Source organism: Pinus tabuliformis, chromosome 8 (genome assembly GCF_031772625.1).
Source record: "Pinus tabuliformis cultivar Carrire ecotype Pingquan chromosome 8, CPIR1, whole genome shotgun sequence".
Lineage (NCBI taxonomy): Eukaryota > Viridiplantae > Streptophyta > Pinopsida > Pinales > Pinaceae > Pinus > Pinus tabuliformis.
The window spans coordinates 1552673907-1552682811 of record NC_142294.1 but is presented as its reverse complement, the minus strand read 5'-3'; the positions used below and the strand labels follow the sequence as shown (position 1 = coordinate 1552682811).

General features: G+C 36.9%; 1 long non-coding RNA gene across 1 annotated transcript; it reads left to right on the top strand.

Moving 5' to 3' along the window:
- Positions 1 to 3507: 3507 nt before the first annotated feature.
- LOC149241864 (uncharacterized) lies at positions 3508 to 4804 on the top strand. The gene is made up of 4 exons (XR_016245663.1): positions 3508 to 3650; positions 3807 to 4101; positions 4237 to 4319; positions 4437 to 4804. It is a non-coding gene; the product is annotated as an uncharacterized LOC149241864 (long non-coding RNA).
- Positions 4805 to 8905: the final 4101 nt, after the last annotated feature.

The following is an 8905-nucleotide window of genomic DNA, read 5'->3' as shown; positions in this document are numbered from 1 at the left end:
GCAATAAAATCCCCCTAACCCTTCAATACAAGCATTTGTGCACACTGTGAATTCTCTATGTGGGTGTTGTTGTAAGTAAATGTTTTGGCTTGTCAAAAATCTTCTGACACTTAGTAATCCACTCAAATTTTACTCCTTTTTTTTTGTAAAGATGTGATAGGATGTGCGATTGTGAAAAATCCTTCTATAAATATATGATAATATCCTGCAAGTTCCATAAAGTACCAGAAAATTGAGACATCTTCGAGTATGGGCCAACTAACCATAGCTTTAACTTTCTCTAGGTCAACTGCTAATCCTTCCTTAGAAATGACGTGACCCAATTACTATATTTTGGTTTTGTAGAAATCACATTTGCTAAATTTGGCATATAACTAATTTTCTCTTAAAGTTTGCATCACTACTTTTATGTGTTCTTTATGTTCTTCTTCATTTCTGGTGTATATCAAAATGTCCTCAATAAATACCACCACAAATTAATCCAAATATTTTATGGGTACATTGTTCATCAAACACATAAAGGTTGCCTAGACATCAAATGGAAACACTACAAACTCGTAGTGTCCATATTTGGTCCTAAAGGTTGTTTTGTGAATATCTTCATTCATGATCCTTAATTGATGGTATCCTGTTCTTAAGTCTATTTTTGAAAAAAATGTTGGCCCCCTTACCTAGTTGAACATGTCATCAATATGGGGCAATGGATACTTATTTTTGATAGTTAACTTGTTTGGCTGTCAGTAATTGATGCACATTCGGAATGTGCCATCTTTTTTCTTTACAAATAATATAGGTGACCCCCATTATGACACACTAGGCATAATATAGCCTTTATCTAACAACTCTTGAAGTTCCATTTTTAATTCTCATAACTCAGGTGGGCTTTTCCAGTAAGGTGCTCTAAAAACTGGGGCTGCATCAGGTACCAAATCAATAGAAAAATCTATATTTCTGTGAGGTGGTGGGCTGGGAATCTCCTATGGAAACACATCCCAGAATTATTTAATAATTGGTAATATATCTAAGCTTGGCTCCTCTCCCCGTGGATTTCCTTCTTCACCTATACTAGATATAATTGACACTCTTTCCGCACACTCTTTTTCATTTGTACATCGGAAATTTGTCTAACAAATATGGGTTTTTGTATTCCTTGAATTATTTGAGTTTTTCCTTGCTAATTTGTGCAAGTTACTATTTTGGTTAGATATTTTATAATAGGCCCCTGAATTTCCAACCGTCCATACCTATTAGTATATCATAGGAACCTAGGGGAGGTACATTCAAATTCATTTTTGTCGATTAGGCATTTAAACTAAGAGGACACTGCCTTACTTCACTAGTTACCCTTCTCCTCGTACTAGTTTCTAACTATACTAACCATGTAGTTTTATATTTTGCAATCTTAAGTTCACATTTTCCTACCAATTTTGGCCCAATGTAGCTTAAACTAGCCCCTGGATCAACTAAAATAGAAATAGGTCGGTTGGAGATAATACCTTTGACGTCAACCATTGTTGATTGATGTTCTGCTTGTCTATCCTACAAGGTGATGCTTATTCTAGGAATATTTCTAGCAATTTCATTCATGGTAATGGCTCCTTGAACAACTTGAATATTATGAATAGATTGGGGATTATGTTGGAAATCCCTTAATAGATGAAGTTCACCACATCCCTAGCACTTCAGCGGCTCTCTTGCCTTACCCCCATTGATTTTTTTTCCATCCAAGTTCATGGGTTTTGATCCAACTTGAGACTATGTCGGATGAATTATATTCCACTTGGTAAACTTTTTCTCTTGATTGTCATTTCCAAAATTTTTCAAATAATTGGGCTTCTGTCATTTTTATCCCATTACAATTTTAGTTATGTCCTTATTTTCCAAAACTTAGAGATTTCTCCCTTTCTTCTGAACTAGTGATAACATAGCTTGGATTTCCTCACAACCTCTTCCATCGTCTTCAGATTGTCAAACTCAATCCACTACCTATAAACAATAGGAAAACAGTTCACAAAGCGTTGCACCTTAGCTTTTTCCTCTTTAATGTAAGGTACTTACCGTAGCAAATTGGTAGATTTTGCCACAAATTCATCCATGGTAAGCTACCCTAACCTTAATTCATGAATCTCTTTGGCATGGTCATCATTATAACGTTCCTTGAACTGATTCCGGAACTCCTCCCAAGTTACTATCTTTTCCTCCAGTTAGTGCACAATTTTGGCTTCCTCTAAGTAGAGAGCATCTTTTCCTTGCACCTAGTAAATGGCCAATTTGACATTTAAGTTGCTCTAGTATTCATAAACTTGAAAATATTTAGTCATATTTAGTAACCATGCCTCTGCATCCTCCTCCTTCTCTCCATCAAAAGTAGGGGGCTTAATCTTCCTAAATTCCCCTTGCAGTTATGTTTATTTCCTTTTCTTCAATGTGGTGGAAAATGTTCTCCCAAACTCCACCCCACTCTCATATTTCTTTGATTATCTGCCCCATTTCGTTCCTTTTACAATCTCAGGTTCCATTGTTTTATGTCTAGACTTTTCAGTCAATCCTCTAATCATCCTTTCCTGTTCCTCATCGGCCTTTAGCAACTGCTTGTTGCTCCTTCTAGGATATGCCAATTCATGCTAAAGATTTCTAGGTCCATGAACTGTGCAATTGTTGGATTAGCCTCCTCACCCAATTTGACATATAAATCTGCACCTCCCATGCTAGCTAGAGCCTCCTCTACTGTTTTGTACCTTCAAATTATAATGGATTAAAATTCAGTACGACAAATACACGTTTGTGTTTTTTCATTTTATTTTTTTTTGTAAATTACACGATACCGCTATTTCCTATAGTAGTCCCTTGGCCCAATGGTGTTACTTGGCTCAATGGTGTTACTTGGCTCTGATATTTGTCAAGAACCCAACACCCATTACTCACCCATTACTCTATATATACCCAACACCCATTACTCACCCATTACTCTATATATACCCAACACCCATTACTCACCCATTACTCTATATATATATATAGGAACTGTGTTAATTTTCTAAATCTATTAATGCCACATTTTCTATTTCATTCCATTCATTCCATTGTGTATATGGTTCCGCTCACCGTAATCTTCACTTGCTATAGTACCATTGCCTTATATATATAGTTTTTAATTTGGTTGTTAACCCTTTACATAAGTAGACTATACCATCCTTGGGCATCTCGTTCATTTACATTACAATAATATTACTTTTCTATGGTGATCGTGAATCCATAACCTACAGGGGTTTATTTCCACGGCACTTTTATTACAATCCGTAAGTATTGTTATGGTGAGGTTATGGGAAGCACATGAGTTTGGAGCGGTGGCCCAATCCATTGCAGCCACATAATCTCCGCCCATGTGCTACTCCTGTGCACTTGTCAGATGTCCTCGAATCAACGGTGGATTAAGGCCATAGGATGATTGAAGGTCAAGAAGATACCTCTCCAACCCTAACCCAAGTCCCTTTCCCATGGCGGTTTCATTATGTCGTTTTCAAATTTGGAACAGATGTTGTGCCATAGAGGGTTTCGATCCCTGCAACAGCGACTCGGTTGCATTCTGATGGTGTTTAGCAGCTGAAACCTCTGTCTTCATGGAAAAACACCCTTTCCCCATCTATCAGGTGGAAACCCTCATTCTAGATCATGTAGCCTCGTCCAGTGTTTCTATGCATTGTCTTTTTTCCATATATTAACTGCTCTTTTAATTTCTAATTTCTACTTTACCAGACGATATGATTAGCTAATATATACGGCCTTTTTGTTGGTTTACCAACCAGGGTTTCGATAGAGGCATTCAGTTTCCTTTATGTGCGTTTCAAAGGAAAATCCCCCAAAATTTTCTGGCAAATCAACTTATGCCAGTGACGCTGGGGCTTTATCATTACGAGTATGCTTTATATGAATGTTTGGCTGCTCAGTTCTAATTCGAGTGTCAATCATAATTTGGTGAGAATTTCAAAGACGCTCGTCCTCTTGTGGAGGTGTGCTTACGAATTTTGGTGGACGAAGGGAGATGGAATTTTCTTAAGCACCCCAGGTCTCCCTTACCACGCACATGACGACATCTTCCAGGTCTCTGAACTACTAGTTAATTCCACTCACTGTGGCAAGTTTTTCTTCAATTTTATTACTATCTCTTTACTACCTATACCCAAAATATTTGTTGACGGGTTGCTAATACACTGGTTTTTGTTGTTTTTTACTTAGTCTCCTCGATATTGTCTGAATTTGTCACATCGAATGACTCGTTGCCTTGGAATAGTTCATTCTGCCCTTGGCTTTTCGTAAAGGTAATCTCTTGTTCTATTCTCATTTGGGTTTTCTCTTCTTTTTTTCAGTAGATTGTTTTTTATTTTTATTTATTTTTATCTCTTTTAATTGTATTGTTTACATGGTTTAATTTGTAGGTGAAATTTCAGCCTCCTCGGCTTCTGCCTTGCATTCATGATTATTCATTGGCATTCTCTTTTTACCAAGTTGGTTCTTTCTCGGATTCCTTGGTCGTTTGTGCGATGCTCCCCCATGGGAGTAGATATTGGTTTGGAAAGATAATACTGGCCTTCGTTCCATACTCATCAACTAGTGTTGTTGATGCTTTTATGTATACCTCAGGGTACTTGGTTGAATCCCATAAGGTGTAACCTTGTTTTATTTATGATTGTGTATAATGAGGTTCTATCCTATGTTTCAACAATTTTCTTCTAGCTATGGTATGGATGCCCTGTAAGGCGCAATGGTACAAAACTGTGTATCATCGGTAACTATTATTATTATTTTTTTTTCCAGACATTGTTATGCCATATTGTTTTCTCTCAGATAAGATTTTAGTGTAATGGCGAGTATGGTCTGGAGTTTATTTTTTTCCTTTAGATAGGAAGATCAGGTTCGTTGCTATAGATAGGAAGATCAGGTTCGTTGCTATAAATTGGGTCTTGTCTATTTCAAATTCTATGCCTTTACTTTTATAAAACCCAGAATAATTTGGATAGCTTGTGGTTGTATTATTGTGATATTAAGATTACATATCACCAAGTATTCTGCCTAAATAACATACTAAATCTGCTCCACTCTACTGAATTACTTGATTCCTGTTACTTGAATCCAACTTAATTTTCCTATTGCATGTGATGATATTTATGAATGGAAAATAGGAAATTTAGGGTAATTACCCATTTTTTAACTTAACCTGATTAGATGCAATTCGTTGACCTAACAATCTATAAACCCTTCCCTTAACAAAGTTAACTGTAACTGTAATAGTTTACTTCTAAATGTTTTTTAATGAAATATTTTGTTGTGACTATGTTAATGAACTACATGTCTATTGCTAGTAATTTTAGATTTTGGTAACAGGACTTCTTTCCCTCTACCACATAGGTATTGAATTCGTAATAGAATATAAATCAGCACTACCTTTGCAATAATTCACCCATGTAAATCTCTGCCATGGTGTAGTTGTGATTTCTTTTTGTTTATTAATTTTCCTCTCCGTAATCCTCTTACCATGTTCACTATTGAACCCAGTAAATTCCAACTGATTTTCATCTCATATTTTATTATCCTTGGTATTTGTACCTCTTTCTGAGTTTTATGATTTTTTAACTATTCATATTATCACTTGAGGTTTGTACCCTAGGTACCTATTTCTAGAAGTTTACATACACTTTAATGAAATAGAAAAAAAAAAAGGTACTTACACTAAGGAAGATAATACCCCATAAGTTCCTCACTTCTATAATAGAGATCTCATCATTTACTTAGAGATATCAGAAATGCAATCATTTTATTATATACCCTTCTGCACATTACTTATTTTAAAATTATAAAGATATGCTCATCAATACAAGATTCTTTTCACATTACTTTCTATTATGAATCACATGCACCTTTATAATATCAAAGGGCCCATGCCTTTGTCGTAGCAAAACGAATATTAAATAACATAATTAAAGGATAAAATTCAATATTCTACATATGGGATAATCTGTATAATTAATACCCATAGAGTTATACATCCAATACATCTCACTATCTACATGCACATATGATAATTAACTTAACAATGAGATATTTACTAACATGTAGAGGTAAAAAAACATTAGAAAACAAATAATCACATTACTTTACATATATTACAAAATTAGTCACATGTACTAGCCCAAATTTAGGTAATGCACTCACCACCTAACCTTGAATTGTACCACTAGTTCCCCCCCTCCCCCGCCGAGTTGAGAATCCTTGCCAAGACATCAAAAACCTATGTTGATGTCTCTCTTAGGTATTTGATAGCGTTCTTCGATACCATATGTTTTCGTTAGTGGCATCCCGTTGTTGTTCTCCATAACCACTAGCCTAGGTTTTTTTTAAAAACACACTTGTCTCTCCCACAGTGATTTAAGATTGTCCAAGTTTCGCAGTGATTTAAGATCATCCAAGCTTCGCATTTTTCCCCAACGATTTAATGGATTTCCCTCCCTCCATTAAATCTTATCTAAAATATTATCCAAAAATTTCCAATGGAAGAATATCTCTAAGTGTGTTACTCCCCAAGTATTTCCATTTTTTTTTAACAAAATTTATTTATTCGCATAAATGTCTCAATGTACTTAATGCCTCTTTTTCCATTCACATTACATAGTTAGGCTAAAATAGTAACAATCAACATTAAAGCATGGAGGGTTATTATAGAGCCAAAAATATGATGACAATTTCACGAAGGAAATAATCAATGGATAAAAACGCTAAATATGTCTTGATGCTTGAAATGATTAAACGGTTATCATGCCTTTGACCTAATGGAACCTAACATTTTGAGGCGCCAACTTTCACCAACAATAGTAAGCCTTTGCCACCAGAAATCAAATCTAATAGTGACGAAAAATTCTTGGTCACTGGAATAGTTGAAGAAGAAAAAATGTCAATCAATCCATATGAACGATCCAAATCGCATTGAAATTGCATCAAATTAGGGAGGCGATAGTTGGACAAGCTATTAAAATTAAATTCACATTTAGTTTAATTTTATTTTATGTTTAAAAGAACGCTGTCACAGCGAATGTTTTCTTTTAATCTCAACAATAGTTAGATTAGAAATTAGTTTTAAATAAGTTAGGAAACAAATTGCCAGAAATTGGAATGTAACTACATTGTAATTGTAGGTAGTTCCTCAATAGAATGAGGCTACCAGCAACTTAAATAGGTGAACCAAAGACAAAGGTGGGGTTGCTGCCATCTAGAAGTAAAGAGACCAGAGAGCGTAGCTCTGAAATATATTTTAAAAAGTAAATTGAAGCTTACAGGTATCCATTATTGTTTTCCATAAATGATAAGAATTATGTATTGTGGATAGGAATTAATTACATAATTGAATGACTATTAATCAAATTGCGCATCACATTGAAGGAGCTAAACACAACAGAAGAAACCATCCAGGGCAAGGAGGGTTCCACACAACCCAGAACAAACCACACTAAGCAGAGATCGAAGCAGTATCACCAGCCAAAGACGGGATACATAAGCTTTTTCCCAAATTCATAAACAAAAGTTACAGCAGAGGACATGATGCACAGGAGGCCACTTATCGATAAACCAACTAAGATCGTGAATAGACAGATGCATAGCGTAACTTCTACCAACAAAATATATATGACCGCATAGCATAAACAAGAAGGATCCTACCCAGTTTGCGTAAAGCCGGACCAGAAGGACGAAGACCCCAACATTTTTCCCAAAGACCAAACACCTGTAACCACCCTAACGAGCGCCGAGTCCCTGCACAAATAAATAGAGAATTAGTGAGGCAAAATAGCCATAAACCCATGATAAAGAACATAGAGAGGGTAAAATGAATGCCCACAGCAGATCCTTGAAGAGTCGGCCAGGGTCCATAACCGAGCCACAAAATTGAGACCAACAGAGCATAGCCAATCACACCAGAGCCAAGGAAAACCGAGACACAACAGAGAGCAACCAACGGCGAGAGGGCCAGCAAATACCGAGACCCAACGGAGCATAAACCACAGCCACGGAGCCACAAGACCACCGTTTGCTCACGAGGAGAAAAGATGTCAACGAAATTAAAAGGAAAGGGAGAATAGACGCCGGAGCAGAGGAATTACCTCGAGTAGATGCTGTTAAGCCATCACTGGGTGAGTCGGGCATAGGGCCTGGTAAAATAATGCAACCACTGAAACAGTAAAAAATAGTGCCGTCAACCTGGTAAAATCAAAAATCCGTGAACAAATACAGAGAAGACAAGGCATACACAAGGCGACCACAGAGCCCAAAACCTCCTCAAAAAACCATGCAAGAAGAAACCACCAAGTCCAACAAAACACCATCACAGAGTTAACAAACCATAAAGGACCAATGTCGAAGAAGGATCCAGAGGATAGCAGGAAGCAGAGCGCCATCCTTTCCTTGCAGAACGAAGCAGGTAAGAATGAAGGGGAGCAGAACCAAAACCGGTAGAAACATAACCAACTCAACCACAATATAGTGCGCCATAGAGCTGCGTCACATAGACTGAGACCACCTCAGGACGGAGGAGAATTAATTGCACATTAAAACCTTCCCTAAAACCCCAAGCAACTACGAGCATGGGAAAACTTGATTGCGAGCCAACCACCACGTAGGCTTGCCACTTCAACGTCTCGGGGATTGTCACCAAATTTTGGTATCAGAGCAAGTTCTTTCCTTAAGGAAGAAAAAATATGGAAGTAGGAAGAAGAGGTCAAGGTAGAGTTATTGGGGTAGCGGATGAATGATTGCACGAATAAATCAGGGTCTTAAGTGCCAGATTGGCAACACTAGAAGAAGGGAGGCGTAGGGACCCAGATGGGGGAGTGAAGACAATGAAGAGGAAGTTGCAGCGACA